The sequence below is a fragment of the Puma concolor genome, chromosome C2 (genome assembly GCF_028749965.1).
Source record: "Puma concolor isolate L17-30 chromosome C2, mPumCon1.1.hap2, whole genome shotgun sequence".
In the NCBI taxonomy this organism is placed as follows: Eukaryota; Metazoa; Chordata; class Mammalia; order Carnivora; family Felidae; genus Puma; species Puma concolor.
The window spans coordinates 98,958,234-98,976,772 of NC_141675.1; the positions used below are offsets into that span (position 1 = coordinate 98,958,234).

Genomic DNA, 18,539 nt, shown 5'->3' on the forward strand with positions numbered 1-18,539 from the left:
GAGATCTCAGACGCTTAACCGACTGAGCCACCCAGGTGCCCCAGGAAATAATTTTTTAACTTCTAAATTAATTTTCTGTTTTTTTTAATGTCTAGAGCTAGTGAATTTATTGAAATTCTGTCCTAGATATGTTTTATCCTGCTCACTTAAAACTGCATATTTCTGTGATGTAAAGTCTATTAGTCTTATTTTTCTGTCTTACTACCTTGGCAACATCAATAATTAGACATGAAATGAATGAGCTGCAGTGACATGCAACAACATGGATAAACCTTAACAGTATTAAGTGAAAATAATTAAATCTCAAAACATTATATACAGCATAATAACATGTTATAAAGTTAAAAGCAACCAAAATATGTACATATTAGATACATAATATATACGCATACATGAATATACACAAACACAAATTTAAGCATACCTATAGACATGATAAACTATATGAAAAGGAACTCAGATAAATAATAAACATGAGAATCAGGATAATGGTTATCTTAGGTGGGAGAGACAAGAAGATAAGATGGGGTAAACTATATGGATAGATGTAGGTTATTATAAAACTCCTAGCTCTTCCTTTATGGACTTAGTTGGTTGGTGTTTATTAACTTATTAAAAAAATAGCTAACTATATGAATTAAAGTAGGCCAAGTATGGACTAATAATGAGTATGCCTCATGCACCAAGGATTATGATTAATCCAATTCTGTGCACCTCAGGCGTAGGGATGGGGGGAAGCCATAATCACTGTATTAGTTATCTATTGCTACAAAAAAAATCTCAAAAGCTAGAGACTTCAAGCAATAGGCATGTATTATCTTTCAGGGATCTCTCATGCTCAAGAATTCAAGAACAGCTGGGGCGCCTGGGTGGCGCAGTCGGTTAAGCGTCCGACTTCAGCCAGGTCACGATCTCGCGGTCCGTGAGTTCGAGCCCCGCGTCGGGCTCTGGGCTGATGGCTCGGAGCCTGGAGCCTGTTTCCGATTCTGTGTCTCCCTCTCTCTCTGCCCCTCCCCCGTTCATGCTCTGTCTCTCTCTGTCCCAAAAATAAATAAACGTTGAAAAAAAAAAAAAAAAAAAACTTTAAAAAAAAAAAGAATTCAAGAACAGCTTAGAGAAGTGGTCTGGTTTCAATTCTTTCATGATGTTGAGGTCAAGATGTCAGCAGGGGTTGCAGTCATCTGAAGGCTTGACTGGCACTGGAGGATCCACTTCCAAGTTGGCTCACTTACATGGCTCATAAGTCAGTGTTGCCTGTTGGTCTTACTTCCTTGCCACATGAACCTTTCTGTAGGGCTGCTTGAGTGTCTTCATGATATAGGGGTTGGCTTCTCCAGAAGCCAAGATCAAAAAGACTAAGAAGAAGCAGTAATGACTTTTCTGACCTAGCATGGTGTCACTCTCACCACATTGTATTGGTCACACAGACCACCCTGCTACAATGTGTAGGGAGCACTATACAAAGGAGTGAATACCAGGAGACAGGGGTCATGGGGGGGGGTCATCTTGGAAGCTGGTTACCACACAAACCAAGCTGACTTACCTTGAACATCTAGCTTTTTTATCTTCTGCAACTCTTAAATTCCAAACATTTCTCCCTATTCTGTTCTTGGTGGCATTGGAGAATTTGTTCTCTCCAGAGTTGGAACAATAAGAAAGAACTTTCTGCTTTGATATAATAATACCAACTAGCATTCTAATTTCAGTCTTTCCATTTAATGTTTTAATAAACAATATACTAGCTTTCTTCTGCATGTGCTTTCAATTGTATTGAGCTGTATTATTTTTTTTCTTTTCCAATTCTAGAATTTCTCATTTTTAACTTTCTAGGTTACATCCTTCTAAATATCCTTGGAATTTTTAATCATTTTGTTATTATCATGGATGTCCCCCAAAACTATAGATTTGTTAATTTGCCTAATTAAAAGTTTTCCTATTGCTTGTTTCACAATATTTATCCAGGTGGTTTTTCCTGCATTCAACAAGTATTTATAGAGAACCCAGCATGTGCCAAAACTGTTGAGTCTCACTGTCAAGCAGAATTGAGAGGTATGGGAGTCAAAGTATGTAGGGAATGGAGGAAGAGTGTTATAAGGGAAGGTAAAGACAAAATATAAAGTACAAAATCAAATTAAATAGTTGGAAGGATTCTCAATTGTTCAGCAATACTCTTCCATTTGAAAGAACTGTAATTCAACTATACCAATTCAATAGTTGACTGTCACACTTAAAGGTCAACTGAGAATCATGTAACAAAACTCCAAGTTCAGGCTTGGTGCAATTTTAATACCTCTGGGACTTTGCACTCTTCATGGGAGAGATATGTTAAAATGGGGGTTCACTGATTTGAGGAAACATAAAACTGTGTGTATTTATGTTTAATAATAAGACAAACCTGTCTAGTACTTTATAAGTAACTGAAATTAGCCACACAAACAATCCCTTTCCCACTGTTGCTTCACTGCTTTTCAAAACGCATTCAGGTGAATAAACCACAGAGGGATCAATTGAACAATGTGCAACATATTTGTTGTCCCCCTGTGTCCTATAATACTTTCCTGCCCATGTCTATGAAGAAAGGGATTTTCATTAGAGGGTTTCTTTTTTTCCTTATTGAAATTCATTCCATTAACAATAGAAAAGGAAGAAAATTATTTAGAACAAGAAGTCATCAGCACAACAAAAAAGCACATGGAACAACTAAGAAAATTCTGCAGCCTCAAAAGAGGAACTCATGAAGGAATAAGCATGTTCCAACCATATGTTTTAATATAATAGTTTATAAATGTATCCAACCACATGAAAACTAAAAATAGTGATTTGGGCGGGAAAGATGACCCCTTTTCTTAATAGTGAAGATTTTAGCATGTTTATTTTTCATATAAATGGAGAGATGACAGATGATATTATAAGATGTCATAAAATATTTTTCCTTAAATTTTTGTTTAGCTAAAACTTGTAACTTAAGTCAATTGAAGTCTGATTCAAATTTTGCAACCTTTTGATACCAGATCAAGTAGCACTTACTAAAACAGATATAGAAATAATATATCTTACATTTTCTAAAGTTGCTCACAGTGTTCTAGATTACATACCATAATCTCCAAAGAAGTGAATGACTAGTGACACAATGAAAAAGGACTGGCCCACATTCACTTATTTTTAGAATTCACTTATCAGTTGAGCTTCAGAGCTGGTAGGTTGAACCAGAACAGTCTTAGAATCCAAGGTTGCCAAGTTTTAGAGATAGTGAGAATTAGCTAGAAAGGTTTCCAGGAAACACTAAACTCAATTAAGTTGCTATGGCTAAATACTTAAAGTTTGAAGTTTAAAGTTTGAATATTTAAACTTAAGTTGGCAGATTTCCAGACCTGTTCTGATCTCAGTCAGACAATGGCAATCAAGAAAAAGGCTCCTTTGGGGGCACCTGGGTAGCTCAGTCAGTTAAGCGTCCAACTTCAGCTCAGGTCATGATCTCACCCTTTGTTGTTTTTTTTTGTTTTTTTGTTTTTTTTACTTTTTTTGTACTTTTTTTGAATTTTTTTAATGTTTATTTATTTATGAGACAGAGAGACAGAGCATAAATGGGGGAGGGTCAGAGAGAGGGGGAGACACAGAATCCGAAGCAGGCTCCAGGCTCTGAGCTGTCAGCACAGAGCCCTACTCAGGGCTCGAACTCACAAACCGTGAGATCATGACCTGAGCCGAAGTTGAATGCTTAACTGAGTGAGCCACCCAGGCGCCCCTTTGATCTCACCCTTTGTGAGTTTGAGCCCCATATTGGGCTCTGTGTTGACAGCTCAGAGCCTGGAACCTGCTTGGATTCTGTGTCTCCCTCTCTCTCTGCCCCACCCCCACCCCAGTCGCACTATGTGTGTCTCTGTCTCTCTCAAAAATAAATAAACATTAAAAAAAATTAAAAAAAGAAAAGAAAAATGCTCCTTTTATAGTACTCCAGCTACTGCCACTCTCCTAGATGAAAACTACAAAATAATTGGTGTGCCCTGTTGCTCACAAATGAAATCCTTACGCTACTGCCTCCAGTCCCTCTCCACCAAAAATTCCCTTTTTCCACTCTGAGCTATTTGTTCATTCCTGGATTGCCAATATCAGTTAAGTGTTGATCATATTCTAGAACATCAACGTAATTAACAATAAGGTGTGAAGGAGGTTTACAGGTTCATGAGGCAGATTTGCATTTTAAAAGAGGGGCTTGTTAAACACAAATGAACTTCTAATAGATGGAATGTGTGAGAGAGATTTTTCTCTCCAAGGGGTGGGGGAAGATATCTAAAGCTCTTTTTCAGCCCAGGGATATCAAGTAGTTTTGGCATTCTGTTGCTTTCTGAAGTCTCTTGCCATTCACTCCTTTTTGGGTCCTCCCATCTTTGCAACCAGAGTATATTTAAAATTGAGGACCATTGGTTACAGGGTTAACTGACAGAACCTTGTACAAACTGAAAGATCTTTTGAGGCCTTAAATTAGATACAAGAGCCCTAATCTCAGAGAAGTCAATCTAAACAGACAAAAATGCCATATATTACAGGATTAGCTCTCCTTTTAGCGTAATTATTGGGATGTCTAATTATTGGGATGAAGGATAATTTATAAGAACTCTTCTTACAATTACTAAAAGTTCTAAAGAAATGTCTTTTTTTTAATTTTTTAATATTTTTGAGGGAGAGAGAGGGAGGAGGGGCAAAGAGTGGGGAAGGGGCAAGAGTGGGGGAGGGGCAGAGAGACAGGGAGGCACAGAATTGAAGCACAGCTGACAGTTCCATCAGTACTGAGCCTGAAGTGGGGCTCCAGCTCAGGAACTGGAGATCATGACCTGAGCCAAAGTCAGATGTTTAACCGACTAAGCCACCCAGGTGTCCCTAAAGAAATGTCTTTGAAACAATGACAAGGTGGGGGGAAATCAGATAGTCATGTTTTTATTATTTATTTATTTATCTTGAGGGAGGTTTGGTGGGGGCATAGAGAGAGGTGGAGAGAATCCCAAGCAGACTCCATGCTGTCAGCACAGAGCCCAAGCTGGGGCTCCCTATGCAGGAACCGTGAAATCATGACCTGTGCTGAAATCAAGAGTCGACACAACCAACTGAGCCACCCAGGTGCCCTGGTCATTATTTTTTTTTTAAATAAAAGCATTTGAGGGTTGTGTGTGTGGCTCAAAGAGTTAAGCCTCGGGCTCTTGGTTTCCGCTCAGATCTCACGGTTCATGAGATCAAGCCTGGCAGACTCTGGGCTGACTGATTGGGATTCTCTACCCCTTCCCTGCTAGGCTGGCTGTGTCTCTCTCAAAATAGATAAACATTTTAAAATAAATAAAATAAATAAAATAAAATAAAATAAAATATTCATAAAATAAAATTTGATTACATTCATATAGATGAAAAACTAAAAACACTTCTCACATAATTTTTGATGTCAGGTGGTTTAAAAGAATAAAGTCTGAACACCCAGATGTTTTTTCTGGGCCAGAGAATTTAGAATTTCAGAGAAGAGGGGAGCCTCGGTGAGGCTGTTGAGCATCCAGCTACTGATTTTGGCTCAAGTCATGATCCCAGGGTAATGAGACCTCGTCATGCTGAGCCCAGATTCTCTCACTCTCTCTCTCTCTCTCTCTTCCCCTCTCCCCTGCTCATAATCTCTCCTTCTCAATCTCTAAAATAAAAAAAGATTAAAAATTAAAAAAAAAAGAATTTCAGAGAAAAAAGAGCAGAACATCAACAGGAAGAAAGAGGAATGTATCTGTAGGATCCAGGAATGTCTGAAAAATGTGACCAGTAAAAAGAAAATCTCCTGTTCCATGAACTAACCTTTCTACTCCAGCCCCTCTTATTGCCATGTTCCCCTTTTCTTTTGAGGAAAGATGATCTATATCATAAACTCATGAAACCACTAACAAAACTTTTGACCAGAGTTATGTACTTTAAAGTTCAGCCTTTCATTCTCTGGCTTTAGTGCATAAGGTCCTTAGCCTTTCCTCCTTTGATCTTTGTGGGCCATCGATGTCCATGCGCAGGTGTCACCCAAAATGTGATGAAACTGTGTCAGAGAAGAGCCCCCACACATGTGGCTCAATCTTAGCTACTGTTGGAGCAGTTTTTCTTCAGCATACAAATGTCCTAGAAGTTGCAAAGGGATAAGCTGTCTTTATTATAAAAATAAATAATAACTATGTTGAAATTATGTTACCTTTTTACAATATACATTGCTCTTTCACTTATGGCTTCTAAAATGTCCTTAAAGGCAGTTTAGGAGGGGTTAATAATAATGATGTTCTCAGAGATTATTTGAATTTTCCAATTGAAGCAAATAGTTGAATTAGGATTCAAATCCAAGATGCAAAGTATTTCATTTCAGATCTTGTGCTTTTTTCATTATAACAAATTTTAAGGGGAAATGAGCCTTCTTGTTTGAAATAGGGCTAACAAAAAAACCAATACTGCCTAAAATTAGGAATCCTAAATAATTCATAGAAATATGATATTCCAAAATTACTCTCATCTTAAAATAAACTTTGAGATGGCAAAATCTCTACGGTTGAATCATTGGGATTAAAGTAATAAGCTTTTAGTTTATTCCTCTCTTTACAGAAGTTGACCAATAGTGATTATTTTAATTTGCTCTAAAGAGAATGATTATCACTGCAAATGGTGTTATAAATAACTTTTTTAAAGCTGATATGTAGGATAGCCCTATAATTTATCATCCAAACTGGGCCACTTTTGAGAGTATAAGTGACCACTGTTAATAATTGTGCTTGGACAGTTGGAATTAGATGGGAAGATATGGTTACCCAATATACAAGACATAATCCTGAGTCTAAAAGTGATGCATTTTGAATGAAAAAAGACCAGCTGAATGAACAGCCAGGTATCCCACATGTAACTTGCCTTGATTTCCAGCTACCATGAAGTTGGTTCAGTCTCCCACTCTGCCCAAGAGGTGATGGAATGTTACATCCATTTAAGACCTAGTCAGAAGGAAGAGGGTCACCTGTTGAAATTCAAAGTCTAACGTTTTTAATACCACTTGGTAGTTGGGGGCTCCCATCTAAGCTTTGCCTATGCACAACCCAGACTCAGACCAAAAGACATGTTCTATGAAGTATTACTCTGTAAACTTCAGTCACTTTTATAGGGATCTAAGTGACAAACATTAAGCCAACATTTCAAATGTTAAAAGGGAAAAATCTGTTAAGCAGTTAAATTATTTTTACAGCCGATCAAAATAATATCGTGTAACGGAAGGGTCTTAAGTTAGTAATTAATAAAAAAAAATCACAGGGCTAAAAAATAGATTTTTATACACCAAAGCTAAATATGATAGCATAGGATTGTGTTTAATCTTAGAACATCCTCATATCAAGCACAAAAATAAATTTTATTTTGAAAAAAGATACTATTTATGAAAATATATTGCTATGCATCATCAATGTTCAGTCTTCCATTTTTGCCTATAAAATGCTGTATTGAGGGGTGCCTGGGTGGCTCAGTCGGTTAACTGTCTGACTTCGGCTCAGGTCTCATGGTTCGTGAGTTTGAGCCCTGCATTGGGCTCTGTGATAACAGCTCAGAGCCTGGAGCCTGCTTCACATTCTGTCTCCCTCTCTCTCTGCCCTTCCCCCGCTCATGCTCTGTCTCTCTGTCTCTCAAAAATGAATAAACGTTAAAATTTTTTAAAATGCTATATTGCATGGTGACCCTCTAAGAGCGGTATAGCCAACAGAGTAACACTACCAGAAAATGATAAATCTAGACAGAGAGTTTGACAGTCGTTGCTAACTGTTGCTGAATTAGTTGGAAATTCTTCAGATGAGATTAATTTTCTCCACCTAGCTTAAGAAGTATTTTCCTAGTGGGGTACCCAGGTGGCTCAGTCGATTAAGCATCCAACTTTGGCTAGGTCATGATCTCATGGTTCATGAGATGACACCTCAGAGCCTGGAGCCTGGTTGGGATTCTGTGTCTCCCTCTGTCTGCCCCTCTCCTGCTCATGCTCTCTCTTTTTCTCTCTCAAAAGAATAAAAATAAACATTAATTTTTTTTTAAAATATTTAAAACAAAAAAAGGGGCGCCTGGGTGGCGCAGTCGGTTAAGCGTCCGACTTCAGCCAGGTCACGATCTCGCGGTCCGTGAGTTCGAGCCCCGCGTCGGGCTCTGGGCTGATGGCTCAGAGCCTGGAGCCTGTTTCCGATTCTGTGTCTCCCTCTCTCTCTGACCCTCCCCCGTTCATGCTCTGTCTCTCTCTGTCCCAAAAATAAAAATAAACGTTGAAAAAAAAATTAATTAAAAAAAAAAAAAACAAAAAAGTGTTTTCCCAGTCAGTATAAAGTTCAAATCAATTTCATTCAGTTCCTAACCAAAAAAAAAAAAAGTCAGGTTTTTTTTTTTTTTTTTCAACTTAACTTTTTATTTGAGGGAGAAAGTTTTCCCTTCTGGACAGTTTGCAGCCTGGAAGTGGGAAAAATGTGGTGGGGAGGGGAACTAATGAAACTTTGTTGTGGAATCCTTCACAAAGGAATACAAGATGTGTTCCATAATGCAGCCCTTTGTTTGTGGAGCCTCTGACAGAATCCTGCAGTTTGAGTTCAAGCTGAAAGTGGCCACCAAAGTCATCACTAACTCCAGGCAGCTCTGAGTCCTTTTCCCCACCTCCTGCTATGATTACTCTGGCTTCTGATTAAATCACACCTTATATTAAAGGTCACTAACCTAAAACGACCCAAAGCTACTTCTTTCTCTCAACAGTTCCCCATTACCTGTAATATTTGGAAGGCTTGAAAATAGCTTCTGTCCCAGCTTCTGTAGTTTTTCTCCAAAAGCAAATTCTATATATAATAGTTTCCTCAAGCATGGGTTAAACCTCAGGTGAAAGATTTTGGAAACTAATTAGCATGCTAAGAACTTGAGCATTTGGATGAGTCAGTCCTGCTACCTAAGGGACAGAGAAAGTGTCTCCTTAAAAGTGATATTTAATAATGCTGGTTCCTCACTTAGTTTTAATACAGCTGGAACTGCATTGCATTGTCTTCTTTGTATTTAATAGAAATCTTGTTTATATGATCTCTTCTTTAAAATATTCATCCCTTTGGGGCTTATTCTAATGTCTTATTTCTTACTTAAAAATATTTCTACTAATTTTGGAAAACTTTAGAAAGATTCTTTCATTATAGGTTGTAACTGAACTGGGTTGTAACAAATTCTTCTCATAGAACTTCTTACTTTAGACTCATTTTTTTTCTTTTTTGACCTTGTTTAATTCTCTTTTCATGTCTTAGTACAATTTTCCCCTTTCCTGCTTTCAGAATGAGAATTTCATTACGTATATTGAATGTCTAGTATACATAGTCAAGATAGGAAGCAAATGAGTATTTATTAAATGCCAAGAATGTAACCAGTGTTTGCCATCTCGTTAGGAAGAATAGTTTGGATAATTCAAATTATGAAAGTTATTTCTTGATTAGAAAGTGTACAGTAGCAGAAATCCTGACTTGAGTGGCTTAAACAATAAGGGTTTGTGTTTTTCACAGAACAGGAAGTCCAGAGGTAGGGAATTGCTGGTGTGTGATAAAGCCAGGGCCAACATCTCTGGGGTTCTCTTTGCCTTTTGTTCGTGTCTGTTGCTTTAGGATCACAAAATAGCTGCTACAGCTCCAAGCATCATGTCTATGTTGAAAGAGGGAAGAAGGGAGCATCAGGTGTTGTCTGGAAGTGTTGTATCAGTATATCATACACCTGAAACTAACATTACACTATATGTTTACTAACTAGAATTTAAATACACACTTAGAAAAGGAGAAAAAAAAGGGAGGAAGGGAGATGCCGAAAGATCACCTTTTACCTCTGCCTTTATCAGAAGAGAAAAAGCTTTCTCAGCAGATTTGCCATATGGAACTTACTGACTAGAACTGGGTCCCAAAGCCGCCGTTGGTTGCTAGGGAGGCAAGGAAATCAGGAAACAGATTTGTCATAATTGGCTTGGAAATATCACAAGTCATCATCCAGGACTGAGCACATTACCATTCTGAACAAAATAGGGGTCTGTAGCTAGGAGGAATTGGGGGAATGGGTATTGGGGGGGCATTCGTGTCAACTCTTATTCGTGTTCACCAGAACCAAAGGGAAGTTAATGTGTACCACAAAAACTAGAAGATGATGTATGTGGAGGTAGAACATAAGCTGGACTACGAGTAACTAAAACAATGAGATCAATAAAAGAATAATGATAGGACCCTCCAACAAGAGAAGAACAAAAGCTGAGAGCAGGAACACATATGCTGTATATGAGAAGTAGTCACCACATTGTGAATTCCTTAATTATTTGAAGGCAGGAAGTAAGCCTTATTTCTTTTTATTTTCCTAGTGTCTCACACACAGTAGATGATTATTGAATCACAGTAAATGAACGCATAATATTTCAACCCAGAAGTCCAGACATGACTTCACAAATTATGGAGATAATAGAAGAGAAAATGTAAAATTTAGGACTCCCTTGACAATACCAGGATAAAGGGAAAAACTAACATGGTCTGGCTCTACCCCAGAATACTTGTTGGGATGGAGTGGGACCTGGGATGCCTAAGTAGGGTAGAGCAAGAAGTGGAGGCTGAAATACCAAGGTAATAATTTGAACTTGACCTGTGAAAGCCCAATTGTGTTTCCAGAATCCAGTTTTGGTGATACACAAACAGTAGTGTCCAACAGGCCCTCCAAGCACTGGAAGCACCACTCCCGCAGCACTCTTTTGCTCCTTTTGCTCCAGGTTCTGTTCTCTGTGACCAGGGATTTCCAGTGTGCTAGGAGCTTCTGGAAAATGAAAAGTCGCTCATTGGAGATTTCCTCGATTACTATTCTACAACAATTGAAGTTTTTATATTTATTCAGGGTCTGTTGTATGCCAGTCACCCTGCTACAGCTTTCAGGAGGTTATTGAAATAACTCTGACTACAAGTTGCTTACATTCTAATTAATAATTTAAATGTTTTGATTGATTTACGATAAAAGAAAAAAATTAATACTCTTCAAAAAAAAAAAAAAAGAAATCAAATCAGTCAGAAGGATAGTTTGACTGACTTTTGTTGTTATGGTACTAATTTAACTGGACAATTCTTGACTCAGCCAAGAGTCAAACCAACTTGTTTCTGCAAATACTGTATAAGCAACTTCCACCAAAGAGAAATTGCCTTTCTCACTATAAGGCCTGCTTTTTTTTTTTTTTTTTTTTATTTAACAAAGGATAAAGTCTCTTGTCCTATTTTATTTCCCAAAACCTAGAATTTAAATTTGGTTTACAGGTCTACTACATGGCTTAATAGTAGACTGAAATAATAGATAAAAGTAATCTCATCTTTAAATTGCACCACCATGAATCCCATATAATTTCAAAGATTTAACATTACTTTTTATATGTACGACCTCGATTTTACCTGAGAAGTACACCAATGGATTGGGGGATAGGCACAGTGTTTTAAAAAGGCAACTTTAAGGGTGCCTGGGTGGCTCAGTCGGTTAGGCTTGCAGCTCTTGGTTTTGACTCAGATCATGATCTCATGGTTTGTGAGTTCAAGTCCCTCATTAGTCTCCATGCTGAGAGCACAGAGCCTACTTGGGATTCTCTCTCCTTCTCTCTCTGCCCCTCCCCTGCTCACTCTCTGTCTCTCTCTCAAAATAAATAAACCTTAAAAATTTTTTTAAAATAAATAAAATAGGCAACTTTAGTAAGTTGGCAATTTTAGCACACTTATGGTCTATAGCCATTTAATGAAATTTACTTGTTACTTTAGACTTCAGCCTCCCTGGTTAGATTAGAATACTTTGGATTTATTTGATCTGACGAGTGCTTCTTATTTGACAAAAGAACATTTATTTTGTTTTAATTGATTGAGGGATATATTTTCAGTGGCAGATCTTTAACAACTCCTCCAAAGACTTGTAACATTGCTAATATTGCACTTGGATAAGTTATTAATTTATCTGGGCATTGGTTTTATCACCTGCCAAATGAGTTAACTGGACTTACATGGTCTCTAGCTACTTTCAGCTCTAAAATTGTATGATCTCATTTTTCAGTTCAATTCAAGAAATATGAGTAGAATACTTACATAATGCAAATCAATATGGTGAAATCTGGATGGATACAGAGATGAATAATATGATCTTTTTATATAAGTAGCTTGTAATTTGATGCATTCGAGGTTGAGATGTCTATTTCCCAACACATCCTCACTCCTTGGATTTGGGATGTTATTTATGAATGAGGGTATGTAATTTATTCCCAAAGGGGTGCAAATTCATTCATCACTGTTTCTGATATTTGGATTTGAAGAACCCAAAAGAGGGTCTGAATTATCATTTTAATAAAATTGTGCATTTGCATCCTACCGTCACTGCAGAGAACTTAGAGCATTTCAGAACTATTATCCCATCAACCCTAAAGAAGCCCAATGCATGTAGAAAAAGATAAATGTAATTATTCCCATTTTCCTGATTAGAAACTGGACCCTAGATTTCCTGGAGTTCTATGATGAGCCAGTGAGTGAGAACACATGGAAATCTAGGAGCTGTCATCCAGAACTGCACAGCCAACTTTCCTTGGGTGTGACAGTTTCTTTTAGCAAGTTCTGTAGGGCCCAACAGACTTCTTCCACACTGGATCCTTCCTTATTCCATGTTAAAACAGCACTTTAGCCATTGATGATTTCAGTTGTATCAACGGGGGTGGGGGTGGGGGCTGGGTGGGAAGGGTATAGGGGAAGAATGGCATGTGTACAGCAACAGATGTGATAAGCAAGCTGTGGTACTGTGATATAATGTTTCAGTGTTGGGCATGCATTAAAATTAGAAGAGAAGCTGGGGACTTCTTCATCGATCTAATCCATACGCATTTGAGTGTAGAGAACCAGCAGCTGTAAAGAAAGCTGCACTTATGCTAGGTGAGAACATCATTCTAAACAAGCCACCCTGAAAACTCTGCCTCCATTATTAGTATCACTAGGATTTTCCTAGCCTGCTTTCCAGAGGAGTCAGGAACATAAGAAATGTCTTTTTTTTTTTCTTTTACAAATCTTGCAAGCAGCTCCTTGGAAATAGGTGATTATATTTCCCTCTTTACCTAAATTTTCCTAGGTAGTAAAAAAGTCATATCCGTGTTTCGCCTCATGGTTTCCTTAGTCAAAAAATTTGCATGTAAGGGCCTAGGAAAATGTTTGGCCTTCACAATTGAATGTTTAAACAGGTGCATGCTGCACTGGGCTGGCTGAGGAAAGGTAGTCGCCTCCTTCTGGAAACCCTGAGTTAAGAGAATGATTCTTGTGCCGGCTTTCACAAGTGTTTGTGAAGGAAAGTTCAGGTAATTCTTAAATCTCATTACCTGGTTACTAACCAACTGGCCTCCCTCCCATTCTGTGTTCTCATGAAGAAATTGATTTAATAGATTCAAGATATTATTAAATACATTCTGCATTAATATTATATGTCCTCTTTGAATCCAAGTGGCAATACAATAGAATTTCATTTTATAAATAACACCTTTCAAGCTAACACCACAGGGCACAGTACAAAAGAATCAAAATAGAACACAAAGGCTGTAATCAAATGCAGACCCCAGGAAGGCTGATTAAAAAGGCATGTTGCTAGTAAGAGCAGCCGACAGGGTAAGTATAGTGGGTCAGAGCAGAAAAGCCTGCTGAACAGAAGGGCAAACTAAAATAAAAGGGACTCGCCCGCCTGATTCACGTGGACGTACGGCTCTCCTTTGTCATCATCTCCCTTTGGACTCAGAAATTGCAAGGGAGAGATGTGTGTGTGTGTGTGTGAGTGTTTGCTGGGGAGGTGGGGATCAAATGTGTATAGGGTCATGAGGTTTAACCTCAGTCCTCACACACAACACAAACGAAAGAACATCCTAGATACGCCTGCCTGCCTCCAACGACTGCGAGACGGCCCAACAAGGCTTGCTTGGCTCCATGATACCACTGGTTTTCAGAAAACACAACTGTGAAGAAGCAAGTAGGTCCTTCCCATAGCAGTGAGGGCATTACAACTTGTGGCCAGGCCTGGGTAGAAACGGGTAAATGAGTGAGAACTGTGCTTTGTGGTGTTTGTCGATACGAGGCGATAGTCTGTGCTCCATAGTCCCTCTCCCCACAGAACTGCTTACTGTGCCTTCAGCCTCTCACCACAACAACCTTTCCTAATGTCAGAGGTTTGTGTTTTAAAACCCTACCTCTAATTAGAGACTAAAAAGTACAGCCCCCCCCCTTTTTTTAATGTTTATTTAGTTTTGAGAGAGAGAGAGAGAGAGAGAGAGAGAGAGAGAGAGAGAGAGAGAGAGATGGAGTCGGCGGGGGAGGTGCAGAGAGAAAGGGAGACACAGATCCGAAGCAGGCTCCAGGCTCTGAGCTGCCAGCACAGAGCCTGACATGGGGCTTAAGCACATGAGCCAAGAGATCGTGACCTGAGAAGTCAGATGCTCAACCGACTGAACCACCCAGGCCTGCCAGATTCAAGCCTCCTTTTAGAGGAATTGAGGAATTAGGCAAAACAGGGGCAGTATTTCGGCACGATAGCTCCCTATTCATATGCAAAACCAATTCTAAGAGTGATCACTATGTACCTTGAAGAATGCACCACATGGGTCATTTCTTGATGCTTCTCTATTTGATATTGAGGATATGACAATATAGGACAGAAACCATAGGAAAAATTTCCTGCTAAATAGATGATACATTTTCCTGAAAACTAGCAACCTATACTTAACAGTCTCCCCAAAAAATGAGTCAACAGCAAATATGAGTTCTCGAGTCAATAAAAAGAAAAGGAGAAAAAAAAGTAAAAATGATAATTAAGATAATTTTTACCTGTCTCAAAGCTGTGGGTTCTTTGTAATGGCTCTCTGATTACCCACTTAGTTAAGATTCTGGACTGGGATTACTGATGCATAAATTTAGGTCAATAGTTTAGTATTTATGTACATCTTTTTCTTGATCTGTAAGTTATAAACAAGTAAAACATATATGGGCATCACTTGAGGGAAAATATTATACAAATACTAGTATTTCTACTCTTATTTAATAGAATGTTATTTTCCTTAATTCTGACAGTATTTATTTAGCCGTACAGAGTTAATTTATTAGTGAAGGTGAACAGAACATTGGACTGTAATCAGCAAAGTTAAGTATTTTTATAAAATATGTGAGCAAATAATGATAACTGGGCCAGTTATCAATGCATTGCCTCTCAAATCCAAATTTACCCTTCCTTACATTCCTTAGGAAGATGTATCTGAGTTCTTTAAATATGTTTCTTTTCCCAGCTGGTGGGAGTCAGCAGGGGGTTTGGAAAGAAGTTTCAGGAAGACGTGGTTTTCCTTCCTGGTTCCTGGGTATTCCTTTAGCAGATTCCAGCAGTATACATGGTTTCTCCAGGGCCCGGCCCCTGCAGCACACACAACTGCCTTGGGGTCCAGCAGCTGAAGAACATGTAGCCTCTCCAGGGCCCAGCGACTGGTAGCTTCCCTCCAGCACCCACCACACACGCCTGCACGCACACACACACACACACACACACACACACACTCACACTGGGTGATTCGTGTAGCAGAGTGCCTCAGGTGAGACACCACCCTGCTCCCCAGAGTGCAGATGTCTGGCAAGTTCTGCCGGTACAGCTCCCCAGCAGTTTCTCTGCCAACCATTCATAAATATCCATGCCTGGTCCACCAAAATCTGGGTCCCTCTCCTGGGTTTCAGGAGACTCTTCTTTGGGCACCGTGTCTCAGCCCTAGAAGTAATGATTGCTCCTTATATTTGCTATTCTTATATAATTTAGAATTCTCTTTACTTCTTACTAGCTACTCCCTCATTACTGCAATCCGCTGTTATAGTTAATAATTCTTTATATTAAACTTTTCCTGTTCAAATTGCTATGTGGTTTCTCTCTCCTAATGGACCTGGAATAATACATACCCAAAGAATATTAGAATAATCTGTATTCTTTGGGAGTATGGGAAAGTAAATATGATAAGCCATCTCTTTATGGAATGGATTAGCGTTGGTATGGTACAAGGCACCTTCTCTAGGCCTGGCTATTAGATGAATAAAAACTTTGAGAATCTGATGCTACATTGAAAGGTGACATAATGATATGATGTTATATACTATTTTTAAATATATGTCATGTTAAGGATCAACTTTAAAATATTTTACTTGATTTCACTGAGAATTTTTTAAATGTGAACTATATAATAAAGCAAACAACAGAAGTCTGGACTCAAAAGTGATTTGTTGTCCTTGAAAAGACGTTGCAAAATAACACTGTAATGTGAATTGGTAGATTATTAATACTAGGGTAATAATGACACCCATCCTTTACTGGGAACTCGGAAAGTCCTTAGCACTTTTTTTTTAATTTATTGAACCCTCATAGCAATACAGGTGGATACTATTATTATCTCTGTTTTGCCAGTGGGAAAACAGGGCCTTGGGAAGGTTAAGGAACTGGCCTAACATGATATGTGTGGTAAGTTTCAGAGCCAGAACTTGAACCTAGATATCCCTATGAGCCCTGGTTCTTAGCCACTGTATTCTGCTTCCAGAACACTACCACTGAAGCAGATAGCAAGTTACCTGGGAGAACAAACACAAAAATTTGCTTTTGTTGTTTTCATCAAATATCCAGAAAAAAACAAAAACAAAAACTCTGAAGTATTTCTAGAATGTATACCACACCCTGAGATATTTCCGAGACAAGCAATCTCTTACTTTGACCCAACAAGATATGGACAAACTGGATGAATACTGGTCATCAAATCCTCAGAACCAAAGTGTTAACAGTGTATCAAAAACCTAGCAGCCTTTATTCCGAGCTGAACTGAAGGCAGATGAAATATTAACAGCAGTCCTAGCAGCACAAAATGAAATATGAGATCCTGTATCAGAAATTATTAGTAACCTGTTAAAAGAAATGCTGAAAAATGGCAGTTACCAAATTAAAACTGGGAAACAGAGCCCAAATGGGAAATTTCGAAAAGTTTGGAGGAAAATAAATGACAGATTGTCCTCTTGGCTCTTATTACTATGCCATCCTAAATCCTACTTGGCAATACATAGTGGAGGTGAAATAAGAAGTGCATCACTGCCAGTGCCGGTCCTCAAATTTGTAGTCCCAAGTGTCTGTGATGATGTCTGAGATTGATTGGAAAAGTAGTAGGAATTTGGTAGCATTTAGCTTTATCGAAATTGAAGAGTCTGGAGACTTTTATTATGAAAGGCTTCCTCTCATTTGTGAATTGGCCCCTTTGCTCCACTTTTGGATGGCTTGCTTCCTTCATGCCGAGCTATGCTAAATGCTCTACATGGGAAAGCTATTCTCCTTAAATGCCTTCAAATTTAAAGCATCTATCTGGATATGTTTGTGTTTATGACTCCAAATATCCAGCATGAAAGAGAGAGAGAGAGAGAGAGAGAGAGAGACAGAGAGAGAGAGAGAGAAAACGGGATTACAAATACCAAATACCGGGTAGTAAATGAAGGAGATATTTTTCCATCAGTAACTGAGAGCAGAGAAATGACTATAAGCAGAGTGGTTGAGCAGTTGATGCCAGAGAGAAAAAGGAAATGAGCTATAGGACCATAGAATCTTAGTGTTGGCAGAGACTATGGAGTTCATGTGGTCCTACCCTATCATTTTTCAATGAAGAGACTGAGACACGGGGAGTTAAGGGACTTGACTTGCCCTAGACACATAGTTGTTTACTGACAGTCAGGCAAAAAACATTTCCTAGTTCCCAGTCTGGAACTCCGTAGTTCAGCGTGCTATTGCCATCGTCTACTGAAAATTAACACTAACCCAGCCTGGAACATAGAAGGATTCAGCATCTGTGGGGAACAAGAAACATGATGAATTTTGAGATGGAAATCAGTCTGGGAAAAGGAGAGAGGAAATGGATGATCCCGCTTGGTTGTGACTCATTGGCCAAGCTTGTGCAAGACACTTTATGTCAGTTTACTCCCCCATGCCTTCCCACAAAAACTAATAAAATCTTTGGTTGTAATCCCCGGGGTTTATATTTATGCATTCAGATTTGATTTGCTTAGCGAACTCTCCTACGTGCAGGTTATCTCCAGGTGTAGATGGGTTTGTGGGTGGCATTGCTATTGATCCCTGTGATTTACAGGAGCCTGGCTTTCCTTCTCCAGGAGTGAAAAATGCTCCAGAGTCTTCTCCATAGGACACTCCTAACTGAGGATCAGATGTATGTTCAAGATATAAGAATTATCTTCTATTAACCCTTGTATTCTATTAACCTCATGGAGAATTTGAGCAAATACACACACACACACACACACACACACACACACGTATACACACACATTGGTTGTTTTTTGCTGTTGTTGTTTGTTTGTTTGTTTTTACTTTAGAAGCTCAGAGTAATTTAAAGCAAACCAGTGGCAAGGAAGATACAATAAAAATGTCTCAATAGGATTCCCTGTGAAATAGCAGTACAGGTCTTTTAGACCAAATATTTT

General features: G+C 38.6%; 1 protein-coding gene across 48 annotated transcripts in view; it reads left to right on the top strand.

Moving 5' to 3' along the window:
* Positions 1–18,539, top strand: part of ZBTB20 (zinc finger and BTB domain containing 20) — a 780,465-nt gene that overhangs the window by 472,601 nt on the left and 289,325 nt on the right. For 2 of the 48 annotated variants that reach the window (XM_086676298.1, XM_086676275.1), the window contains exon 7: positions 13,247–13,360. The exons of the other annotated variants lie outside the window; for them this stretch is intronic. The gene's annotated coding sequence lies outside the window, so the exon portion shown is untranslated. The remainder of the gene's footprint in view (positions 1–13,246; positions 13,361–18,539) is intronic. 48 annotated transcript variants of the gene reach the window in all.